This window comes from Xiphophorus couchianus, chromosome 11 (assembly GCF_001444195.1).
Source record: "Xiphophorus couchianus chromosome 11, X_couchianus-1.0, whole genome shotgun sequence".
NCBI lineage: Eukaryota > Metazoa > Chordata > Actinopteri > Cyprinodontiformes > Poeciliidae > Xiphophorus > Xiphophorus couchianus.
Window position 1 is genome coordinate 27,980,712 of NC_040238.1, and position 26,979 is coordinate 28,007,690.

Sequence of the window (26,979 nt, forward strand, 5' to 3'; positions counted from 1 at the left end):
GTTGCTGTTGTGTAATGGGAGACTACATTCCCTGCTTTCTGCTACAAAAAATACATGATAATTGCTTGCATTTTAATTACTTGGCATGTGGCAACGGAAGGGGCTTGCCCAGGGAATCAGTTCTGTAAGAACCACAACTGTGTGCATTTTTATATTACAAGCTAATTAATCGTGATTAATCACAGCAGATTAAATTCTTTAATCAATAGTTGTATTTATACCTCTATAAAAAATCATGGATTAGTAATTGAAAGTTCAGATGAACCATTTCTTTTATGTTTTAAAAATTCTCATGGGTCTCAATAATTATGGAAAATTTGATTTGGTAAAAATCAATTTCATGTGTAAATTATGAGTAAAAACTCAGGTTTATTTGTTCATTTCAGTATAAGAAATGATTTACTATGATACTGTAGTAAAAGAGGAGTTCAAGGCATTTTACAAAGGGAGTCAAAAATATGGACACCGCTGTCTGGTGTCCATATTTTGGACACCACCACAGCACGCCCACAGTCTGGGCGTGCTGTGGTGGCGCAGGGGGTTAGCACGCCCCACATTTGGAGGCCTTAGACCCGCGGACGTCGCGGATTCGACTCCCAATCCCGACGACCTTTGCCGCATGTCCTCCTTCAAAAATGACGCCGGCTCAGCTGGCTGCCTGCAGACGCAGTTCCTGCCGTGTGTGTGTTAATCTGTGTATAAAAAATTCTTGCTGTAACTGCGAAATAATTTCCCTGCTGGGATGAATGAAGTAATTCTTCTTCTTCTTATCTTTAACTTAAAAGTCAGAAAGCAATGTTAGGAATAAGAACCTCTGGTAACTTTAGGTGGGGTCTGTCACCTGTATTACATTTCTGCAGAACTCTGGGTGGCCCTGGGAGGTCACCAAGTGTTCTTCAACCGCTGTTATGTTACTGGAGATTCTACTGAGTCAGATAGACTCACTGGAGGAGAGTGTGTAGGAGCTGCTGGTCGACTGCTGCTTTGAACCTTTCTACAGAAGCTCTGCTTTTAGCTGCCTCCTTCAGGTCTTTTTTATTGCCACAGACACTTCTCTTCATAACGTATGGTTACGAACTTGGTGTGCAAATGTGTAATTTTCAATATGACGTCTCAAATATAAGTTGCATATTTTTTATTATGGACAGCAAAGGTGTTAAAATGCAATGCCAGTAATGCAAGATGATGAAATAAGTACACATTTTTACTGTGGGAGAATAAATAATTCCCTATAACTTATGTAAACACAGACACACACACCCCGATCCGTACACCAGAAATCCCACTGCACAGGACTAAAGTAGAGCAAACCTCCCTATCATTGCTGCTTCTGTTGTGAGAATTGTTTTTAATGCAGTTTTTACCCTCAGAAAATAACACCTTGATGTGCATTTATATCATTGTACTACTGCTTTTGCACACCTTAAAAGGTTACAAAACACACTGCTGTGAAAACCTAACGCTTGCTGCATGCTGATTAGCTGAAAGGCAATTTACTGCCTCGCAACGCAACCTATGTTTCAGGCAAAAATTTGAACCAGTTTTCTCTGCTGAGAAAATCACCTCCATAATGAGGGAGCAACTTAAATCATGGTCAGTCAGGCATATAGACAGAAAGAAGTGCACTGAAAGCACCCAATGTATGTAGCTCTCATATTCTTGAAGGAAAAACAGCAAACCAGAAATAACAACAGTGTTATCATATTACTTTATAGCAATATAAAGTAATATGTAAAGTAATATTTGTGATAAGATACAGTAGTTCCAACACTTATAAAACAAGAACCTACTAAAAATCTAAACATAGTTTCCTTTATTTAACCTATTTTCTTTAATACAGCTACAACTCAGTAAATTGGAATAATAAAAAAGTGTACTTATTTCATTTCAGATCAAGATGTTAAAAAAGTTTAAGAAAAAGTTAATTACACACAGAAGAATAAATTTCACATGTTTATTTGTTACCGTTAATGTTGATTATTAAATCACTATGATGCGGATGAAAACTTCCAAAGACTTAAACACCATATGCCATCACACAGGCATATTCAGGAAATATGTTACAGCTGCTGCATTCCTTGAGTTAATCCTCTCCTCAACAACACCAAAGGTGTCTTACAATGGCTAAGGAGAAAAATGACTGCAGAGTCACTCAATTGTCCAAACTCCTATTTTCAACTCAAAGTAAATTTTATTTGAAAATCTAACTTCTAGGACCTGGAAGAATAGTGATGAGAACATTACCTGATGTCCAGTTGGATGATTTTACAGTCAATGACTTTTGGAGCCATGTCATCTGATTCTGTTGGTCCACAGTTTTTCTTTGTCAGGCACTTCATGCTTTCCTCTAAAGATGATCTTCATGCAGATTCTGATTTAATTCTTCAGCATGATTTGGCAATGTCTACTTTAAAGACAACACTATCATTGTGCTTTACAGCAAACTGTCCTGAAATAGACCCCATACAGAATCCAAAAATCATTGCCAAGGGGAAGATTGAAGACACCAGAATCAACAATGCAGAGAAGCTGAAGGCTCTTGTTAAATTAATCTGTGCGTCCTTAAGCACAAGTCATGTGGCACTGATGCAGTAATTCATCCAAACTAAAGACAAACCAAGTATTGAGAGCATTTCCATCAAAAGTAGAAAAAAAATTAAATGCCTGGATTTCACCAGTATGTGTGAAATAGTTTATTATTGCATATGAGTTTTACATTTTAAACTGAATTGCTGGATAAAATAACTTTTCAGTGATTAATTGCTTAATTTTGCTTAATTTGTATAACGCTATTTGCACATTTATGGGTTCTTGTGACATGCCTCAGCTAAGCTGTCATGCAGACGCTAACCTTTATCTCTTTTGTGTGAGCATCCCCATGTGCTGCTTGCAATTTATGTTTTGTCTTTCTGATCCTACTTTCAGCTAAGTACCAGTTTATGAGCTGTGCCAGATCAAGGAATGCTGTGCATCTGTGTGGGCATATGAGCAGATGGGTTAATTTACTCAGATGTGTGCATATAGTGCATCTACCACATAACTGCACATACAATAAATTATTCATCATATTATGTGTATGATGGGGAAATGACACCTTCTTGGCATTAGACTGCAGTATTCTGAGATCATTCACTGCATTCTACACTAAGTAGCAGTTCCATGAAAGAAATTATCTTATTTCTGAGCTTAAGAGCTTGGCTCACTTATTATTAACAATATGCATCCAATCTACATCAAGTTGTCACTTAGAAAACAGCTGTGATACATAGGAGTGCAGATGTAAACATTTAATGTGAAGTGAACCAAATGTTAGTGCAGTTTTAGGTGGCTCCTGCAATTTACATAATTAGGTGCACTGAGTGATAGGCAAACACATTTCATTTTAGAACATATACAAGGAACATAAGGGCAAAACTAAATTTAAAAAAACAACATTGCTGGTAGGTATGGTGTAAAACATATTTGTAAAGCATTGAGGTGACAGATGTTTGTGTGTCGTGATGACTGGAAAATGTGGCTCAATTACCATATACATGAGGGCAAGTAGAGTTGGACTAAGATCAGAGAAAAATTCTGAATGTGAAGTGAAATCCCTCAGTTTATGACTCCGGCTCATCTGTACCTTTAATAAATCAAAATTTCTTTTTGTCACAGCAGTTTGGCTGAATTGCTCCACCATCTGATGTCACAATGATGAGGGATTGGCCGTCCGCATCCTGTCTGGCTACTGCATAATTAGAGGCTTGTCAGTGCATGCGGCTGTTTCTCGCATAAGCACGTACTTTGGGATTTGTCGGAGTTTGGCTAAGACGAGCCTTGCTCTGCCTGAGAAAGTCGGCATATGGAAAACCTCAGTGGAGTTATGATCCACTGTGGTGGAATGATAAAAAGCTTGTCAGGTGAAGAGGTGAGTCAAGGATTTACAGCCAGTGGTTTTATTCTGTACACAGAGAGCCAAAACCCTCAGGATCTGTCTTGTGAAGTGTTTTTCTGCATCATGGCTGTGTTCTGCCATGCAGACTGTGCATCCAATATGGAGATCCATATAATTAAGTTTGCTTTTAAATCTTATTTTGTGTGTTATTAGAAGCAGAGAACCCAAATTTCACAAACATATCAGTCTTCCCATGTTTACTTCTTAAATAAAATTTTATACAATCATATAGGAAATAAAAGCAAATGCTTCTCTTTCAGTCAGAACCTCTGAGTAAGTCATTTGAACTGTGTCATCATAACATAGACATACAATTAACTTTTATCTTTTATGTTTTTAACGGTGCGTAATATTCCTCAAATTTTTACAGTGTCTCACATTACAACCATAAACTTCAATGTATTGTATAAGAAGTGCATTTTTATAACCAGGAAATACGTTTTTTTATTTTTTTATTTAAAATTCTCAAAAGTATAGCATCCATTTGCATTCAAACCCCTTTATTCAGAACGCTGAACTAAAATCCAGTGCAATCAATTGCCCCAAGAAGTCACCTAATTAGTAAATAAGCAGCTGCCTGCTTATTAAATTTTTCAGAAGAACTGAAGAATAAACAGATTAGAAACAGGAGCAACAGGAGCGCAGGAAAACATGGAGGATTACAGGCACTGGAAATGGAGAATCTGGCAAAGAGGTACTGAAACAGAGAGGTACAGGTAACTGCTGGAAAGGTGAATAAATGACATGAGAACAAAGTGTGAGTAATTAGAGGAATGTAGAGCAGATTGGAGATAATGTGCAAAGAGGAGACGAGTAAAAATTATATAAACTGAAATAAACACAGAGGGGCTTAGATTGAGACATGAAGCAGAAAAACTAAAATATGATACATAATGAAAATCAATAAATTATATTGATCAATCACCTTAAAAAGTGCTGTAAAATAAGCAATAAAATAAAAACAAATGCAAGAGTAGTAGAACATAAGAAAGAATTAATAATTAAAACACACACAAAAAAACTATTCATAAAAGTCAACAGCTCAAAATAATAAAAATACATATTCAAGGTAATAAACCAAAAGACTAACGCACATGAATTATAGCAGCCAAAATGAAACATTTGGCCGTTAAGCCAAACAAAGCTAACACGGTCTAAATTATGAAACATGGTGGTGGCCACATCATGGTGTGTGGACAGAAAAGCTGATGACAGTTGATAGGAAGTTAAAATTACAGCTTTACAATGGCATTGTTTAGATAAAAGTTAATCAATGTGTTAGCATGGCAGGGACAAACTCCAGGCTAATATATTAACAGATGACCTATTTAAAGTAGAATGGGCAGAATATTTTCTGGATGTGCAAAGCTAGTAGAGACAATGGGCCTGAATAGAAATGGACACCACACATTTGTTGGTCAATTACATTAAAATCCTGACAAAATGTATTGCAAGTCACAGTAGCTTGCTCCATAATGTGAACTATTCATAGGTAAGGAAACAGAATTATCTCTTCAGGACTTCTGTGTGCTACACTTTGTATTGAAAGACTTTTGGAAGGTGTTATGAAAAACTGATATGTCAAGGCAGCTATCCAGACAGGATCCATATAAAAATCTTCCAAAATCATTTAAAGCTAATGAGTTCCTCATAATTTGTCAAAGGTGGCATAAATTATAGAAAATTGGCTCAATAAGACAGTGGCCAGCTCACAAACAGAATCTTACATAATAGAACTGGAAGTACAAAGGCAATATGTGCCAGGAAGAATCATCAATAAACCTAGGAGAAAAACATGTATCAGATAATAAATCAAAGTAGAAATGAAAGACTATTCAAGAATGATAGACAATCAAATGATTTGTTTTTTGAACAGGTTTTTCTCCAGTGCTAAAACATTTAAAACATCTCAAACGCAGTTATTCTATTAAGTCTGTCATTTAGGTTTAATTTTTTACCAAGATTGTGTTCATTATGACTGTGGCTGAAAGTGTATTTTTTGTTTTATGCAAAGAGTAGGAAAGGTTTGCAAAAGAAAAATCAATTATTATAGTTGGAAAAGAGATTGTTGGTAGGACGTGCTGCCAAGGGCATAATCTTTAACCTAAATTGAACATGATTAGAGAGATGGAAAGTGATAATGAAACTAACACAGGCGAGAGATCTGTTTGCAAGATCAGAACACATCTGAGAAAACCCAACACTTTAAAAGGCTTTATTGAAGTTAAAATGTTTCATTGATCTGGGAAACACTGAAGAAATATCAGAAGTTTCAAAGACTTGGCGACTGATTTGTTCAAGTTCATCCAGCTCACCAGCCATGCACACTGATTTGCAGAGGTCAGATGGGAGGTTGAAGCCTCCCGTAACATCTCCAAACTGCTCTTACCTCAATGACGGAGCTCTGCGTGAAGATATCATGAAAAATGTAAGCGGGTTTTTGGAGTTCAGCACATAGGTGAGATAAGCAGCTGGCTTTACGGTGTAGTTAATGATTAAAGGGTATTTAATGGTACATCCTATGTAATGTTAATGTGGGAATTCAAAAAGAATCCTCCATCTGCATTTGACTGTTCTGTAAAAACTCTGTTAAAGATCCACACAGAGTGGATCGCTTGTCCCTAATTTAACATGAACTGAAAGCTTGTGCCCAGCTTCTTAAAAGTTACTCTATTGCAGGCCTGTGAGACGTACAAAGGCCAAATTATACTTCATTCAGTCATTCAGTCATTTGGGACTCAGAGAGAGCAGTTCAGGAAGGAAATCCAGACATGCCTTTCCCAATGTAGGATGCAGAAGGCATCTGAAAAACCTCCAAATTGAGACTTCGCATTAGATGCAAAACCACCTCAACTGGTTTTATAGACTCTATGCCAAGCTTCCCCTGGTTGGTGGATTGCATCAACATATCACAAAGCCGTGTGCCGCTACCTTACGAAGAAAGCTCCTATCAGCTGCTTGTAACCAAAATTTTATTCTTTTGATCGTGATCCATATCTCAAGCATAGGTGAGGATTGGAACGTAGATATGTACCTGAACTGAAAGCTTTTATTTCTTTATGACAACAGACTGGAACAGATTTTACATTGCTGCATATGAGACCTCAATCTGCAGAAGCGTATTGCTGTCGAGGAAGAAAATAGGTTTTGAACTCTATCACATTATAACATAATAATTAGATTGTACAAACGTGATAATTATCTTGTATAAATGTAATAAAGTCATCCAGATGATGGTGGTAGTGTGTTTAAAGTGCATGCATAATGACGGCTAGTAGAGTGGCTAATTTACATGAGTTAGTCATATTTTACTTCATGCTTGGTCTAAAACTGGAAAGATAATGGTTCTGCTGCACAATGTGGATGAGATCTTTGTTAGCTAAAATTGTCATGCTTATGTAAAATAATCATCACCTTTATATTATATATATTAATCCTGTTAATGAAATCTAATAATCATGTTTATGCAATATATTATCATGTTATAAATATTATGTTTGTACAATATAATAGCATATCTGTGCAATAACATGGTCACGTTTCTAAAATGTAAGTATTGTGGTCATACAATTTATTATCATATTTGAACAATATATTATCACGTTTGTACAATTATCATATTATAATATCATAGTGTTCAAAATCTTGTTTTCCTCTGTCCTTCTGCTCGTTCGACTCCAGCTCTATGCTAAGATACTTCAACTTCTCCATCATTTGACAAATCAAACTACTCTGCCCTACTGGTAGTAATGCCCCTGTCACACATTATTGCATATCTGCATTCTATGTAATGCTATATAAGCATACCTAATTTAATCAACAGTTAAACAAGATTCCAGATTTTTTTGAACATGTAGAAGAATTACACAACATATGTGCTCCAGTTCTCACATGGGCACCACTGCTACAGCATTTACACAACTGCTACTCACATATTGCAACAAAAGCTCAGGTACAATGACATGACATCATCTAAAGAAAAAAAACCCAAACACTATGAAATTGTTCTTTCTGTATTTAATGATGAATGTTCACACACCTCCTGATAGTGAATGCTTGAACTACATTCTGAATAACTGTGCATAATTGGCTGACCTATTGGGGTCACTCATAGAGCATGGGAATTTAATTTCCATATGTTAGGCCTTGCTTTGGAAAACAACAAAATAAGAGTGACATCATGGCTAAAGTTATATACCCTCTACCCAGTCCTGACTCGACGTGTAGAATGTGCATTAAAACAAAATTACTTTAAAAACTATAAAACCAGTCATGTAATGTCCATTCATACATTCTCTACCAAAAGTTGTCCTACATAGTGAATGTTTACCCTCAGTGATATCTCAGGGTAAATGTCTTTTTTTTTTTTTTTTTTTTACTAAACAAAATTAGTAGAAAAAGGAGAAAAGAAAATGATGCTCTTTATCTTACTTGTAATTGAAAAGGGAAAAGGAAAAAATAATCACACAAAGTCATTGGTGGTTGAAAAGTTGTTTGATTAAATGAGCTAAACAAACCTTACTTTGTATATACAAAGCATATACAGCTTTGTATATGCTAAATTTGATCAAGTAGGGACAATGACTGGCAGACCTGAAATGGCCTTAAAATGTCAATAGTGGTCCAGTATCTGAGGGTAAATGTCTCTGTGTTATATGTTGAGGTTTTGTACTCCTTTGTGAAACATGAATCTGGAAATTGTAATTGCAAATTTATTCATGTGAGATTACAATGTCTTCCATGACAAGAGAGAAAAGAACAAGAGATAGTGGAAAAAAACATGATGTTAAAATAAAATAGATTTGCATTTGAAGAACGTTTCTGGCAAAATAGGTGAAAAACAAATTCTCTTTGTCCTTTTTATGCTCTGTGTTGCCATGTTGTTGCTGTGAAACCACAAGCAATCATTTGTGCAGTTATGCCCTGGGCTAACTGTGACTGTGGACATTACAAACATGTCACTGGTTTGACTAATGCATGGAAACAAGCTGGAAAATATTAAAGATTTACATTTTCTTCAAGTGTTCTCGTCAATCATTGTGTAGCAGCTCATATGGATGTTTAATCAGTGTGTAATCTTTTTGATAAGCATTTTTTCCTATTACTAAATCAGTGCTATCGTAGTCTGCTAATCATGTCCACATATTTCCTTCTTTGTTCAAATATCATCAAGCAAAGACATTACACTTTAGGGCAATGAATGACATTTTTTTTATTTCGGGCTTGAACTTAAAAGTAGAAGCAAAAGGGCATTATAAAAAAACTGAAATGGAAATGAAGGGTAATGGATGCAAAACTTTCTGTTTTGTGTTTAAAGCAGCTGTCAAAGATACAAGTGTACTGATTAAAATGTTTAACCCACTGTGAGAACATTGTCGGGTTAACGTTTAGTTGTGCTGCTTTTGCTAATTACATAGCAAGAAGGAAGTAATGTCTGTGTTGGGTTAATTGGCTATTCTATTTGATTGAAGGGGTAAGCGTGCACGGTCGTTTGCCTGGTGTGTCTCTGTACTGGCCCTGTGATGGACTGTTGACATTGCAAGAATGGACCCTGGCTCACTCCCAAATGGGAGCTCAGATGGGAAGCAGCCCACTCTGACCCCAAACAGGACAAAGTGAGCTTGGAAAATGGATGAGTAACTACTCTGCTTTAGGGGGTGAGTCCGAACTTATCTGCAAAGTTCCATTCAACTCTTTTGTTTGTCATGATATATACGAAGATAGGGTAATATTTTCATATTATATCTACATGCATCACTGAAATGTAGAAAGTGTAGCAGCTGAGCACTTTGTCAAAAATGATGAATAGAACCGTACGAAAGAGAGTTTGTGTCTGTACTGCAAAGCTAGGAAATATAATGTGAAAACTGTTAAGTCATAAATCCCAAGCTATAGCAGTTTAAGTCAATTCCCCTTTGAGGTAAACATGCTGCCCTCCAGTCAAATAATGATATATTACACCTATGGAATCTATCATGCTTTTGCTGTGTAGAGTTGCATGTGTGTGACAGTTTTGTATAAGTAAAAAAAGAAAAAAAAAAATAGAAAGGAACTTTGACTGAGAATTCAAGTCTTATTCCTGACATTCTTTGAATTATAATGCATTATTGGGCATGTTCATGCACTAAATAACAGATTTAAAAAAAAAGTTTGGACTTTGCAAATTCAGCACAGGTAATAGCGCACATTATTTATTAGAGTTGTTAGGTGAAGGAATATAATTTGTAACACATTTTATCAACGCATTCTACAACTAATCGGTAAAATGGCACTGTGTGTGCATTCATCGTTATGATCAAAGGAGTGGAACACAGCTCTGGATTGGCAGCCTACACAAGGTACTCATCCAAAAAGACTTGTAGGATATGTAACAGCACTGGATGTTTTTCAATTCTAATCTCATTTTGCTTTTGGAAATGAGCATTGAAAGACAAAATGATTTACATTATTTGTCGTTTATTTAATTTAAACATATTAGGAGGCTAGAAAAAAAGTACTTTGATTTCTGTAAAATTATAGCTCTCATAATCTACTAATGTCAGTACAGGAAATCAAAAGTTTCACAAAAACAAGAAATCAGTATTTTAAAATCGATTTAGATGTTGCAAAGGATATTTACCATTCACAGAAACCTCTGAGCACATATAAGAAACCCGATGGGTAAGAGCATTTTTAGCAAGAGATCTAATAATATTTCACAATGGAAAATGACTTACATTTTAAGAGAAGCTCCTATTTCTAATAACAGTCACCTGCAAAGTGATAATGAGTGTCTTTGGTATAAAACTGTGGAAGAATGTCCAAACGATACAAGTAAGCCCCCACCTTCTCTCCAAAATCTCATCAGATTACAGAAATAAAATATTCAAATTGACTTTTATGTTCTTACTCATATTATCATACATTCTCTATTTGAACATTAAACGGACCAACTGCAGTTTTAAATTTTAATATTATCCTTGAATCCCTTGTTACTGACAGTGCCTTGGTATTTTTCACCTTTTGTCAAACTGCGACTACAATCTTCAGCGTATTTCGTTGGAATCAGCCGGGAGATCCATGGCAACTGAAGGAGCTGTCACGGTCTACAGCCCAGAGGGGACTAGTAGTTGTGAACTCCAAAAATCTGGCCTTTATGAAAGAGCAGTAAGAATAAAGCCACTGTTAGAAGAGATTTTTTTATATATATATATATAAAAATACTGTCTAAAGTTTGTCAGAAGCCGTGTAGATGATACAGCCAACATATGGATATAGTTGCTGTGGTAAGACGAGATTAAAATTGAACTGCCGGGCCTACATTCAAAATGCTACGTCTGAAAAAAACACTGCACTATAAAACATCCCTACAGTGAAACAATACATAGAAAGAAATAAAAACAATACCAACAAAGTGAAATGAAAAAGTGGTGGCTACACCACAAGACAAATGAATAAGACAATATAAAGCAAAGAAATATTTAAGATTTTAATGAGTCTAGATGTAAAAAATTTTTTTTTTTTCTTTTTGCATTTCCATATTGATAACTTAAAAATTCAATGAACAAAAGACACATTTACAGATGTATCATTCTACTGATGCCTTTTTTTCAGTTTCACCCTAAGATTGCGTCAACATGAATTAACACTCATCAAAAATACTTAGGACTATTGATACATTCCATAGTATTTCAATTTCCAAGTACAAATTAGTTTTTCTGTGTTCTTTAATTAAACTTCCTGTCTTGGAAACATGTAGCAGAGCTACATATAGAAAAGTGTGTGACTGGTGGGAGCAGTTTCCTGGTTGTTGTAATTGATGTGTTTTCAAACAGAACAGCAGACTGCTGAGTTGGAGTGGGATGTTTCAAGGAAAGAAATTAAGATTTTCTCACCTTTGCTTGGAGGTTCATATTTTTTAAACCACAAACACTTAACTTACAAATTATCGCTTTGCATCAGGCCAGTTTGGACTTCCATGTGACATGTTCCAGTAACAATTAGATGTATGTTTACTTTTGTCATGATTAGTAGCTTTGATGCTCAGTTCCATGTTTGTGTTCTTGTTTTTCTTCCAGATCAAGCCCTTGTTTTTCAGGGGCTTGTATGTTACTTCACGTTCAGTTCTGGATCTTTTAGTAGCTTCCCGCTTTGGCGGGATCTATCACAGTGGCAACTTATGATGAAAACCTAAAATGCTTGAGGGCAGGTTAGGTTTTAAGATAAGAGGATCTGACATGTGAAAAGGATCGGAAAGGCTGAGGTGTGTGAGCACTGACACATATTCATCTAGTTTCTTTTTCTTTCAGTGCAAGGCTTTTGGCTTTTACCAAGAAGCCTTTTTTATTGCAGAAGAACTGAGACCCTTATATAAGTGTCAAATTTGCTTATATATCCCAACCAAAAACAACAAAATTTAACGTAACATATGGTAAATTGATTTTAGAACAAAAGATTAAGTAAACATAAGTAAATGAAAAATAAAAAGGCAAAACATTTTAAATCATTTAAATCCACATCTGATGTGGCAGAATCTACTGAAGGGGCAACTATAAGTCATTCACTCCACAAACCGGTCCTTTATTGTATAACTAACTGTGCATAAAGTCTAATATGTTTCTAAAAACTAATACTGTACATCATCCTGAACACACCATTACCTCTGTGAAATATGGTGGAGACTTTAGGTGGAGGGGATGAAATACCAGCCAATCCTGGAAGAAAACCTGTTAGAGGTCACACAAGATTTGAGACAGGCGTAGAGAGTCACCTTGCAGTAGGACTGCTTTTCTAAACATTCAACCAGATATACAATGGAATGGTTTTGATCAAACCACATCCATGTGTTACAATAATGAAAGGAAATAACATCAGACTTGTATAATCCTTTTCTGGACCAGGAAAGACAATTTCCATTCATGAACCCGTTCACACACACTGATGATGGCACGCTGTGTAACCACAGATGCCCTGGGGCAGTCAGACAGAAGCAAGGCTGCTATATCGCACCACTGGCCCTTCTGACCACCACCAGCAGGCAAGGTGGGTGAAGTGTCTTGCCCAAGGACACAAAGACATAGGGGAATGGAGCGGATGCCTCTGCCACACATAATTAGACCAATATACATGAAAACCTTCAGAAGACAACAAAGTCCTTCTCCATTTAAAAATTTTTAACAAGCATTTTGGTAGATTTTTGTATTAGTTGGTGGAAAAAGACATAAATATTGATTCAATAATGAGCTCTAACAATGTTACCCACATAATACAGTCCCAAACAATTCCTCTGTGAGTTTCATAATGGGAAAATTGTGATCAGACTTTACAAAAATGATAGAAATCACACTCCACAAAGCATTAAGATCCCGAAAACAAAAAGTCGTATGAAAAAAGGACACCCCATAAAATCTCAAATTATTTTCTAATGGATATTTACTGTAAATGTTAGCACTAGTATTGCTTCATAGAATTCAGGACATATCCACATTTATTCTGACTAAAAATCTCAATGGCTGAGATCACTGTTGCTGATCTCAGCCAGCAACAATGAGATCATAATTACTTAGCTTGCTGTGCTCCTGATTTATGAATTGGGAGTTCGAAAGAGCTGCTTGAGACCTTCAGAAAGAGGATTGTAGCGGCTCATGAGTCTGGTAAGGGATTTGAAGTTGTATGAAAAAGACATCCGATCATTCCTCCGCATAGAAAATGATCTTCTAGTGGAGGATATTTAAAGCAAACTGGCCACATGTCCAGGCCTGACCATCTGACTAAGTTCAAGTATATTTAGTTTTCATGGGAGGGATGAAAGGAAGAAACCTCAGCACTCTTCTGGAACAAGGTTCTTTGGACAGATTTGTTTAAAATCTAAAATTTTTCTAGGCCAGAACTGAAGACATGTTTGATGTAAAGAAAACACAGCATTCAAGGAAAGTGAATTTATCCGACTCAGAAGATATTTTCACCAAAATGAGTAAAACTGGATAGTTTGGGTTTGGTGTTTACTGAGTAAATCTAAGTTAATTTTTCACCTGTTCCCAGATATATAAAAAATAAATAAACATGTAAATGTTTATTTCGAAAGACAGGGTTGTACTGATTTTCTATATGACGACAAATTACATTAGGTATGTTTTCTATTTATATGTTTATATGCTTGACCTCAAGTGAAAAGGTTTCTCTTTACTTATTAAGTATTTGATGAGGCAAGTAAAAAATCAATTATTGGTCAGATTTTCAGATGCTAGGATAACAGAGATATTGCTGCCAACTGTTCTTCTTTTGCAAAGCTTTTAATCCAGCTCAAGCTCCCTCTCAAAGCCAGATGAAATCTATTGAGCATCTTCCACAACAAATAACATACAAAGGACTGTTTCTGCTCATCACAGGATGAGAGGGAGACGCACGTTTTTGAGCATGCCATCACCTTTTGCAAAGCTTTTGATAGAGCAGGGAGATGAACTCAAGTCAGGGCAGTTCAAATTCAAAATGCACTCCATGGATGTTTTGCCCCAGGCAAGCAAAAACCTTACCTCATACCACACCCACCCCCGCCCCCGGCATCCAAACCCCAACATTTATGATGCACCGCAAGAGAGCTGATTTTCTCCTCTATTCCTTTCGCATCAAAACTGCCATTGATTCACCTCATTCTGTTGTCCCAGATATCTGTTGTAGTTTAACATCTTGCTAGGAAGTGTGCTGCAAATTAACAGCAGTGCTATGCACAAACTCTTTTGTATCGTAAACTATGACTTTTAAAAAAAATAAAATGTAGGTTAGGTTAAAAATATTTGGATACTTGAGCTTACTGGCATCTCCACTGAGGACAGCAATAAAAAATTAAGTCTGGTCAGTGCTGGGAGATTGACCTTTGAAGTGCACGCTGAACCAAAAAGCAAAGCAGATGATTAAATCAGAAAGCTGTCTTAACTCATCATTTTAACTGTGAATACAGAGAAAATAAAAATTCCGATTAATATTGCCTACATCTCCTCACACACTTGCTGAATTACTTCAAACGGACTGACCGTAGCATTTGAATGCATTTAATTTATCTGGGCATTCTGTGCTTGATCAAAATAAAAAAGCATAGGAATTTTAGTTGACCCTAATTTAGGCACTGTACAAGTGGTACAGCTGCCTGTTACGCTAGGGATCCAAAAGCATGCTCCGATCATGAGTTGTGAAAAGGATTAACAAGAACTGAAGGATGTGTAACCCTCAGAGGAAGAGGACAGACTTTATTTTATTTTTTTGTCATTTCAAAAATATCCCTTCTGCCTAATTAATTGTAATCCTAATGTGTCCTAGTGCAATGAATATGCCCTGAGAGCAGCTTGATGAGCCTCAGCAAGCACATTTTCTAAACCAACTAATGCTTTCAGGACAAATTTGAATGGGTTCATTCATATTCTGAACCCATTCACCTGCAAAATGATTAGAAGTTAAAAAAAAAAAGGCTAAATAACTTTTTCAAAATGTGGAAATTGGGAGAATAAATCCATGCATGAAATAATGTATTTCAGATTTTGCATTTGAAACCTTGAACAACTTCAACTGCAGTTTTAAAACAGGACAGAACAAGAATTGTAAACAATAAGTTTGAAGCAAGTTTTAAGTCCAAGGTGTTCTAGATAAATCTAAGAACTACTTAGATTTCTTTTCAAACATAATTTTCTATTAATTTTATCTTGGAAGAGGCTGATTATGCCAACTTTAATGAGATGTGCTACTGCAATGTATTTAACATGACTTCAGGGTCCACAAATGGAAAGCTGGTTAATAAAACCTGTTCCATTTTTAATTTTCTTTGAGGCTAAGGATGCTCCCTTTAATACTAACAGGTTTCAATGACTTACATTGCACTAGGATGTAGCTTAGCCTGGCATAACCTCAGTTGGTTTGCTGATAGAGCATTGTGAAGCTTTTTGTTCCTAGAAAATAGAGCTATGTTGTTTTAATAATCTGACAAGAGTTGCAGTGCCTTGCAAAAATACAAATATCTTGTCAAAAACATGTTAACAGTATCTTTCAGTCCTTGACAGATCCTCAATTAGATTTAGATTTGAACTTTGACTAGACCATTTCAAAGCATGTATAAGCCTTCCATTATAGTTCTGGCAGTATGTAATTGTTTTGCCGAAAGGTGAACTTCAATAGCAGTCTTACTGTTACTTCTTTGTTGCCTCAACAAACTATCAATCAACTTTTTCACAGCATTTAGCTTCATCAGTGTTCCCATCAACACTTACCTGACTCCGCTTAGCCTACCTACTTAATAAAATCATCCCCACAGCATGATGCTTTCACCACCATGAATTGCAATGGACGTGGAATTTTCATTTTGTATGTACACCAGAAAGTTCACTTTTCTCCATACAATCTTTATTAATGACCAATTTTTGTGGAGTAAAAACTAATTTATACTTTCCTTGACTTGCATGGCCTGCCACTTTAGATGAACCATAATGTCTTGGCAAGTTTGCAGGTGTGCCATACTCATTCCATCTTCAGATGATAGATTAAACAGCAACCCATGAGATGAGATATTCACACATTGCCACATTGTTTTTAAAGTAACCCTGCTAAAACAGTCTCCTATGTTGGTCTTTATGATAAGCCTTTATGGAGCAGTTTTGTGAGCATTTCCTCTGTGCAATTTAATATACTGACATGAAATTGTGCAGACAGCCAGACAGATTTTTATTGCAAATTGTCATATAATGAGGTATTTGAGTCCAAGCACACTGTTTTGCCCTAAAACATTCAAACCTCAATCTGAAGTCATAAATTTGTATTAATAAATGAAAAAAATGAGACAACCACTCAGAGAGATGAGTCTGTGGTTAAGACCAGTGTTCTGTTTCACAGTTTAAAAGAAATTGGTCCAGACTTTCACCTAAATCAGACATTATTCTGTCCTCTCTCTCTCTCTCTCTCTCTCTCACACACACACACACACCCACACCCAGTTTGTCTCTGTGTCCTAACACAAACATCCTGGGTGACAGTTTTGTCTATGGATTCATTTGCAAGGATACAGTTGTGTGCATCCTTGCAACACCTAACCTCCTCTCTTCCTTATTCCAGTCTCATTTTCTCTTCTTACGTTGCCCTTGATTTCTAACATCTTCTCCATTTCACCTCCCTCCTTCTTCTTTCATTCTCTTTCTCCTCCTTCTCCTGCAGCAAATCCCTCGCTTCCTTCCACCTCTTCACCCACTGCTGCCGGAAGGTTTTCAGAAGCTGTTACATAACACACTTCAAATTATCACAGCGTATGCATTATGGATACGGGCAGATATGGCAGACATTGTAGGATGTGATAAGAAAGACGGGGGAATAAAATTTCTGATCACTTGCTTTGCAGATTAAATGGGTCAATCTATCATTTCCATAGTTATTGAGATTAACAGAAATGGTTCTGTCAGCTGCTGTGTGTGTGTTCGGCACATCTGTGAACTTGTGCTACTGAATCATCTCCCATCTCAGCACCAAAGCACTGATAACAACTGGGTGATTCTGATGACACATGGCAGTAGTTCCTACATTCTCCCACTTTTTTAGAGTAGTCATGTCCCCTCCTCTTTTCTGAATCTTGCACTGTCATTCTGTATTTCATCCCCTGTTTAGCTGTTTCCAAATACTTCCTCCTTCTTTTTACCTCTTTCATCATCCCCTTGTTGTTCTTCCTGCATTCTAGCCGGTCTCATCTCCGATTCCCTTTTCCCAGCTGTCTGTGTTCGAGGGAATTACAGAAGTCATGCTTCACCCAGAAGATACAGGACAGTGCCTGGGCACACAGCTCAGGCAGACGTCAGCTCCCAGAGCACTTAATGCTGCTGAAAACATCACCAGCAGTCATGTTCAACCTTCACTTCAGCCTAAATACTCTCCGAGACAAAAAAGAAAGGAAGAGAAAAAATACAGTAATGCCAGATGATAAAAGAATTATATAGCGAAGCCTAACACACTCGGAAAATCCCCCCCAAAACCCGGAGATACTCTTCCCCCATGCATTATAGATCAGTGGTATCTCAGCTCCCCTATGGAGTCTACATGGAGTGACATGATGAAACCAGACTGAGTGGCTAATATTTGTCACATTGTATGTATAATGGGATGTCAAATACAATTTTCACGCGTGAATCCAGATTACTCAATATCAAGTAAATGGATTAATTCAAATCAAACTATCAACAGAGCCTCTGCATCTAATCTTTTCCCCCTTCTTCTTTCTGAGCTACAGCTTAGTATTCCTCTGTTTTCACTTCATCTGCTCTGCAAATTATCTGAGTGTGCACTGACTGTGCCTGGTTTCCTTTGCCTCTCCTGATATGAACATAAAATAAAGGTTCCAGCAGAGTCATTGGGTTGGATGTTTTGAGTCTACCTTCAGCTCTCTGATTTGGAGAAGTTAACTGTTCAACAGGAAGCTGAAAAAAATCTCCTCAGGATTAAAGGGAGTCTGATTGATCTGACAGTTAAGGGTGCCTACCTCCTGTTTTGATTTTAATGGATTAAAATCAAACATCAGAGCACCCCGATGGCAAAAAAAAAAGCCTTGGTCTGGAGCATAAATATTAGTGGAAACTACTACTGGGTCATGGTGGAAACTGAGGTAATTATAATTTTTTTAAAATGAATAACAGAATATGAATTATTCCTGTCTGAAAAGTGGAAAAGATAAAGTTTATCAAGGTCAGAAGATGAAGTCCTAAGTTAGCCTTGCAAAAAATATTCATCCACTTAACTTTGTCATGTTACAACTTCTAATTTATTTTGGGGGGGATTGTATGTGATAGACCAACACAAAGTAGTGCATAATTGCAAAGTGTAATGCATGCTTTATTAAAATAATTACAAATAAAAACTTGAAAGGTTTAGCATCTCTCTATCTATCTTTACATGTCACCTAATCAGAAACTACTGTAGAGTCCAACCATAACAGGACAGCTGTGTGCACACCACAAATCTGGCCTTTGTGGAGTAGTAGGAGGAAAGTCACTTAGAGAGGAAGTTATAAGAAGCTGAAAGTTTAGTTAATGTTAAAGTTACCCTGGTACTCTGAGTCCAGTGCAATTACTTGCTTTGAGAAATCTGTTACTTACATCTCTATGTAAGTTAATTCTGTATAAATACAGCTGTTCTGTGAAGGTAATGTGTGACTCTTTAACACACCCCATTCACTCAGTGAGCCCTTGTGGCAGAATCATGCTGTGCAGATGGTTTTCCTCAGGAATGACAAGGATGTGGGTCAAATTTCTGAGGCAACAAATACCTACTAACAGGAAATCCTGTTAAAAGTCAGAAAAAACTTGATATCTACAGTAAGACAAACGTTTGTCTTCCAGCAGGACAACAAAGATAAACGTAAAATAAGAGCTACAACTAAATAGTACATGCATGTGCTAAAATGTCCCATTCAAAGTCCAGGCATCAGTCCAATTACGAATATATGGCAAGACTTGAAAATCAATTTTCACAGACAGTCTCCATTCAATCTGACTGAGTTTGAGCTATTTTGCAAAGAAGAATGGGAAAAACTGCTGGCTGTACAAGGGTGGTGGAGACATGCAGCTGTCAATGCTTCGACGTAACAGCAAGTACATTTTGACTCACATGGATTGAATACAAATGCATGTCTCACATCTTTGTGAAAAAGCTAGTTAAACCCGTACATCCCTTTTCTTAAGCTTTTTTATGTATTAATTTGCTTTGGTCTATCATAAAAAATCCCAGTTAAACACATTAAACTATAGTTATAATGTGACAGAATGTGAAACAGTTCAAAAAGTATTAACACTTTTATAAGGTCCTGGAACCGTCTTCTCTTCCTGTCATTTTGAAATATGTATTTGATACGAAGAAACATTTCTGGATCATTAAATTAAACATCAAACTCAGAATAAGCAATTTATTATTAAGGTAAAAGTCAAATGGAAGAACAGTTTGTCAAGTCAAAAGTTCTACTGCGAAAATTATACAATAGGTGGATGGAGGTCAGATGGAGGTCATTCCTTAAGAAATGACCTAATTCTCTCTGGCATTTATTACACAAATCGCTCACGAATGTGCAACAGCAAGAGTTTATTTTCTTTATTCTTTGTGTGTAGTGTAGATGTGTCAGCTCTAATTCACTTTAAATCACTGTGTGGACCAGCCACTAATAGCCCATTGATGTGACTGACAGTTAACGTACATCTAGTAACAATTATCTGTAAAGAAGGGGCAGAGGGCTGGTGTTAGTATTCAGAGGGATAGCTCGATATAGTCTGCCAACAGCTGTATGTCCTGTCAAAATGTCTTTGAGCAAGACACAGAAATCCCCCATGCTTATTCCTACGGAGACGCTCTGGATTAATGCTGTCGGCTGAATGCCTCAAATTTAAAGACGTGGAATACAGACTTAGGAACTGTCCAATAAACTGAAAAGACGAGGCTGTCCATTATAAACTCTACACAAATCGTCTCGCTATCAAAGTTTTTTAATAATTCCTCTGTCAATCAAAGGAATGCGCGCACCCGCATTTTCCAACTGTTAAACCACAAAACATTTCAGAGACATCAAACATACTTGTACTTGAAAAATGGAACTTTAGCCAAATGTGAACTCTCTTCAAACCATCACATTTCACTTTTTGAATGAGTTACTTCTCTAAAGCAGTATCCTGCCATGCACTTGTGCAGCTCCCTCTCTTTCTCTCTCTCTCATTTTTTTCTCTGCTGTGTTTATAATTTAAACACTTTGTCATGTTTTATCAGTGTAGAAACAGCCAACTGATGCACAGCTGGGACAGAGCAATGGTGAAATTAAGAGTAGCAAGAGATAACCCAGAGGCTTGCTGGCTGAAACAGAGCGCTTCAGACGGAGACTGAAATGGTATGAAGAGTGCTACAGAGAAACTGGCTCTCCCTTTCTCTCTCTAAATATGCTGTATGCCAAATTCACAATGGCACTTTTGGCAGTTCAAACTTGTCTGAGCATCCAAAATCCCCAAAACATAAGGATGGGGTACTCTATATGCTGTTGAAGCAGCAGAAGTGTTCCTCACTGACATTCCCGCTTGAGGTTGCAGACTATACTTCAAACTCAACTGTGCAGCTACTTTACTTCATGTCAAAGCTCACAAACAGGGTTCAGCAGGTACATATATAGCATTTTATAGGAGTTGTTAACTGTTGGATGGACTCAAATGTGAGAGGATATTTCATATTAAAGAAAAAGGAAGAGTTACAGGAACAGATTGACATAGCTCAAAGAAATACTCCCCTGTGCTACATGGTATATCCGTTTCCAGAATTTATTTTATTATCATTTTCTTGTTTTATTTTTGTCCTATGTCCAGTTTTATTCTTGATGACACATTTAGTCCTCCTGGGCATGAGTGATACAAGTCTTTCATATATCCCAATAGCAATGGTTCTGTCATTCCTTAAGAAATATTCTATTCTAGTCTTTTTTTTCAAGGTAAGGGTTTGTTCTCTTCTACTGAAAAAAAAATCAAGGACAACACTCAAAGGACATTTAAAATAGCATTTTTTATTATTATCTCCCATTAAAATTCTCACATGGTTGTTGGGATCATCCTAACAAACCTTTAGGGCATTTTATTTGTTACATGTCTGGTACTCAAGACAAGCCCAGACTTCTGCACCTTTTTATTCCATGTAGATTAAAAGCCTTTAGAAGCAAAACTGTGCTTTAAAGAGTGTGATCAGTGTACAATAATTCATACCACATTTGACTGACTTATATTTTTTGTTTTTCACGCTTTTCTCAATCTCAGTTGGTTCCATTGGAAAAAAAGCCCCAATTGTATGTTTTACATAAAGAGTTGGGCTTTTCAAGATATGTTCAGTGTTATTTAAAGGATCATACAGATCAGGTCTAACCATTGTAAATGGTTTATGTTTGATATTTTAAACAAAAGGGGTTTTAATTATCACTCCAGATAGCCTATAAAAGAAAGAGGGAGAGGAATATCCCTTTAATTTATCATCAAAAGCAATAGTGTATGGCTATATTTTCTTGCAATGCTTACAACATAACACCACAGTGTAACATTTTCATTGAGTAATCTGGTAGTAATTGAAACTACAACAACCTTTTCTCTTTTTTTTCTTTTATGAGTCCTTGTGCCACATCCTAATGTAAAGTCACCCTGAGCAGGGAGCCACAGTGTCTATATCAAAAACAGCCACTGCTCATAAGTCTGGTAAGTTGCTTTTTCATTCACTTTTTAGTTACAGACAGAGCTCCATAAATGTAAATCCCTAATACTTAAGAGTCATTACATTAATATCATCACTGAGCATTCATTGTGATTCAGTTATGTGGGTCAGGATTATGCTGAATATGCCAGATCATCTTATCCAAATATTTCTTGGTATTTCACTTAATATAGAGCTGCCATAAAGATACAAGGTCTTTCTGTGCCCAGTTTTCTCACCGGTGATTTTATTTTCTTGGACTCTGCCTGTAGTTGTTGACTCTATGCCATCTCCTTTGCAATTCTTTAAAGAGTCACAGCAACACAGAAGATCCTTGTGCCAAATAATTATGCATCTACTTTTTTGTGCAGGGCTACCTAAAGATAAGCTAACAGTACATGACATGGTTTACTAAATGGCCTCCCTGGATACAGCATGTCTTATTTTGTGTGCCTGTAGTCAATTCAGACAATCATTTAAAGAGCTTTCCATGAGCCAACTGGGCTCAGATGGTCGAAACGTACTTGAATCCTGACTCAATTTAATGTCACATTATGGTTTGTGAATGGAAGACAAAAAGTAATTTTGACTCTGAAAAGAATTTTGGAAATTTCTGCTGCCTTACTGCTTTTAAAGCTTTTATACTAGCGAAAGTGTGTGACTTCATCCTGAAATATTAAGAATAATAGCTATGTTGCTGATCAAGTCTACACAAGTATACAAACAGACAATTACATGAAAGAAGACAGATCTATGTTTTGAGTGTTTTAGCACCACAGAGACTGATGGCAAGACTGATGTTCAAGGTTTCAGCACCATGGACAGAGGCAAGGAAGATGGAAAGTAAGCAAGGGGGAAAAAAAAGTTTACACAGTGTTAAATAAGGAATACTTCAAGTATTATTTTTGCACAGGATGAGAAAAGTAGCAATGAAGAAGGAAGGGGGAGAAAGAAGGAAAGAGAGGTAGGTGTGTGAATGATGTAAATAAAGTCTCTTTGAAGAATGGTTCAGCAAAGTCTAACTCTCTTTGAGGTTTGCAATACCCAAGCATCTTCAAAGACAAATCTCTGGGGACAAAAGACCGTGTCCAACACAAGCGTACACTCAGCTTTTCACATGTTCATTCACAAATTTGTACAACAGAGTGCAATACAAAAAAACCAAAAAAAAACATCAACATTTGCAGATAACCCTCCCTACGCTGTACCTTTTTGCACAAACACACAAATGTTTATGTTTAAAGTGCTTTTGAGTGGATTTCGTTTCAAATAACACATTTCAAAGGTAATATTTGTTCCAATGTTTATAGTATACGCAGACGTCTTGACAATGAGTCGGTATTATACTATTTACTATAGGGGCGGCACGTACAATCAGAGCGGGTAGGTGAGAGAGCAGCAAGGCCACTCATCAGTCGCCAACCTTGTGTCTGTTATAATGCTGCACTGTGCGGTAGGCTTGCTCCTCTAGCTCAGTGGTGCGTAATCACACAGCAGCCTAAGATCTAGCTGTGACTCTTAATACGCTCCCGTCAGGTGCTTTCCCCTTTATATTTGTTTAAGTGGGTTGTTTCAGTCCACAGCAGTCATCTCATCCTTTGACTTCTGTGGGTTCAGTTACAGAACTGCTGAGTGGACTGTTTGGGTTGAGAGAGACTAGCTTTAAGGCAGAAATGTACTGTCAGAGCTTAAAACTCAAGCACATTTATTTCGGTTATGCTCTCACTTAGGAGGTATATGAAGAAAAAGCGAAACAGGAGCTTTTTTTTAAGGCAGGGAAATAAAGGGAAATTGAAGTGAAGTCATGCAATTAAACAGAAGCAAGTCTTCCAGGAAGGAGAGATTAAAGCAAGTATGATATGTCCAAGGAAGCAAAATGTGTTGTTTAGCCCATTGGCATTGTAGTTGTTCTAATTCAGCAGAAGCCCCAACAGGATCCTACGTTTTTCAAACATGCAAAGCCAGGAGCGCTTCCTCTGGAAGGTCTATGTGAGATTTGCACACTGCCGTTGATGTTTAATTGGTTACAGCACTCGACTGAAGAGGACAAAAAATGTTTGAAAACACAGGAGGAAAAAACAGAGGCTCTGCAGGTCAAGCTTCTCAAATAAAATCCCATCTAACAGCTAAGTGAGCTTTTGACACATGATTTTTAAACTTTTTTGCAAAGCTTGAAATACTGAAACCTCTTTTGTCAAGGTAATTCGAAGTTATAAATTCCATCTAGCATACCTATATTGGAGATTTTTTTTATACATGCTTTAGTGCTCAATGTGGGAGTCAGGGTTACATTCAAATACTCCAGCGATGGTTGTGCTTATCTGACTGAAGGAAAACAAGCTCAAACAAAATGTTCTCTCATGTGAGCAAATACAAAGACAGAATTTATTACATCTTCAAATAAAAGGTTGTACCTGCTTTGACATGCATGAGGGGAAGCAAGAATCCCTGTTGCATCCTGCTTGATATAAAATAGTTGCTGATTTGTGGGATATGCAAATAAATGCATATCACAGGAACCCTTAATTGTTGTTCGATAAACCAAAATCTGGTCAGTCAGCACAGTGTGTTTCAGAAAATATTGGTGTTGACAAGTTTTAGGTTTCACCTTTGTAGCAGGCATCTTTATTTAAAATCTGCTACTTTGGCTGAAATACTTGCGACAGAACATTATTAGGCTGTAACCCATTATAATTTTGCAAGACTTAATAAAAGTCTGAAATGCAAAGATTCCACTAATAAGGGAAATGCATATATTTACTAAAGCCTATTTTTTCCCTTAAGCTGATATGCACTCAGAGTTGCACTTTCCAAGCTTTGTGATGTTGTATAACTGCATGAAGTCAAGTATAAATGTCAATTTATCAAGGCCACTATATAGAGACAGACTCATATATTTTCTTGTGACCAGAACTGAACAATTTTATGAAAACTAAATTCTGCCTTTCTCCAATCAGTCAACACACCTGCAAGTCAAACTGACAACACTCTTCAGTGTGGAACTTATTTCTTACAGAACCCAACAGGAGCTTTTCTAATAATCAAGAGAAAACTAAATCTTGATTAACTCCAGAAGTATGCAGCAGACTCAAATCTCCTTCACACATTGTGAGATGTTGTCTCTAATATAAAACAAAATGCCAACATAAAGTGCATCAGTATAATAAACAAATAAACAATTTAATCATTTCACACATACAGTAATATCAATATGTGGCTTATTTCCTGTCAAATATTGTTGACAGACATTTTAATGTATTTTGATCAGGAGGATTTAACTGGACTCTGTAGATTTTCAGTAATACAGGAAAACAGTTATTTGGCTTAGAGCCATTCAGCAAGAAAATCTTTTTACTCTTATTACTATTTTATTATAAACGTATAAGGTTGTCCAATAATTTTATTATTATTTATATAAGGAGCAGAGACAACATCACACAGTGTGTGTGGGAAATTGGATTATTAATGAGGAATCAGAATAATCTAAAAGTGCTGTCAACACGTTTGCAAAATATGTCCACCTCCACTATTATATTTAGCTTTTCCAAGAATGCTTTGTGTTTTATTGTTGCCCATGTGCACAGACGTTAATCAGAAAATAGTGCATATGAAGAAAAAGGAATGCAGGGGAAGCTGAAGGCTGTAGTAGGCTCAATACAGCAACTCGTAATGTAGTGTGAATTCTACTACATCAGCACCATGTGGCCAGTTCATGTGCCTGTCAGGAAAATAGGAATCCTTTGGAGGTTTGGATAATGTTGTCAACTCCTGGAGGTTAAAGGCATCTGTGCATGCTGGCATTTACAGACTTACATCCAATCAGGCTGCATAAGATTTTAGTTTATTGTAATCTCCTTGTCGGTATGAAAAATATCAGCACTTCCTGTTATACCTTGGTTAAGTAGATAGCCACAATAGGGTAGTAATCCTATTATTCCCTATGTCGTTATAAACTGTTGAAATTTAATGATCAAGAAAAACTAGCTTGTAATTAGATGTGGAGATTGAGGAACTAATGATGATACAAATTTTACAACTGAGTAATATTATCTAAATATCAGAATTATTAATATTTAATTACTAAATAGTCACATAACATGAAGTTATTGTTTACGTAGTGACGTTTATCTCTCATAATCATAATTAGGGAATGAATCTAAAGATAATCTGTCAACTACATAGCAATAGAATGGTAATGCTGCTTGCATTAATACAATGTTTATTACAGTGCACAATTTTAATTAAAACTGAAACAATGAACAATTAAATGCTAACTGCAAAGGTAAAATGATGCTTCTATCTCTACCAATACTTTGGCTCTGCCCTAGCACTCACCTAGCTAACCAATGAACCCCAGTTCAGACATATAGCAAAATTTCAAATAGAGTTCTTGTGATTCCAAACTTTTTTCATTTCTAGGCAGTGGATACCAGGGTGATTCCGGCTATGTTTAGTTGTGGAAAAGTATTTTTACATACTTATCCAGATTTGTGCCCTGAAACAAAACAGGTCCCAGAGGTCTAGAGACATACATTTAACTTCATTGCTTGGTTGCTTCTTTGATGTGCTCAGTCAACCGTGAGACCTTGTTTTCCAATCCAAATCATGTTCAGTCAACTGAATTTGCCACAGGTGGATTGCATTCAAGTTGCAGAAGCATCTCAAGGATGATTGGTGGAAGTTGGAGAAACCCGAGCTCAATTTTGAGTCGGACAGCAAAAACAGGTGAATGTATGAGTACCTGTTATGTTTCAAGGTTTATATTGTTATACATTTATAAAGAAAAATCTAAGACGTTTTCCCTTGGCAATTTTAGCTATTTTGTGCAGACTTTAAAAAAAATAAAATAA

General features: G+C 36.5%; 1 protein-coding gene across 1 annotated transcript in view; it reads right to left on the reverse strand.

The window, feature by feature from the left end:
* mtnr1bb (melatonin receptor 1Bb) overlaps nt 1-26,979 on the reverse strand; it is a 48,686-nt gene that overhangs the window by 20,315 nt on the left and 1,392 nt on the right. The window lies entirely within an intron of this gene.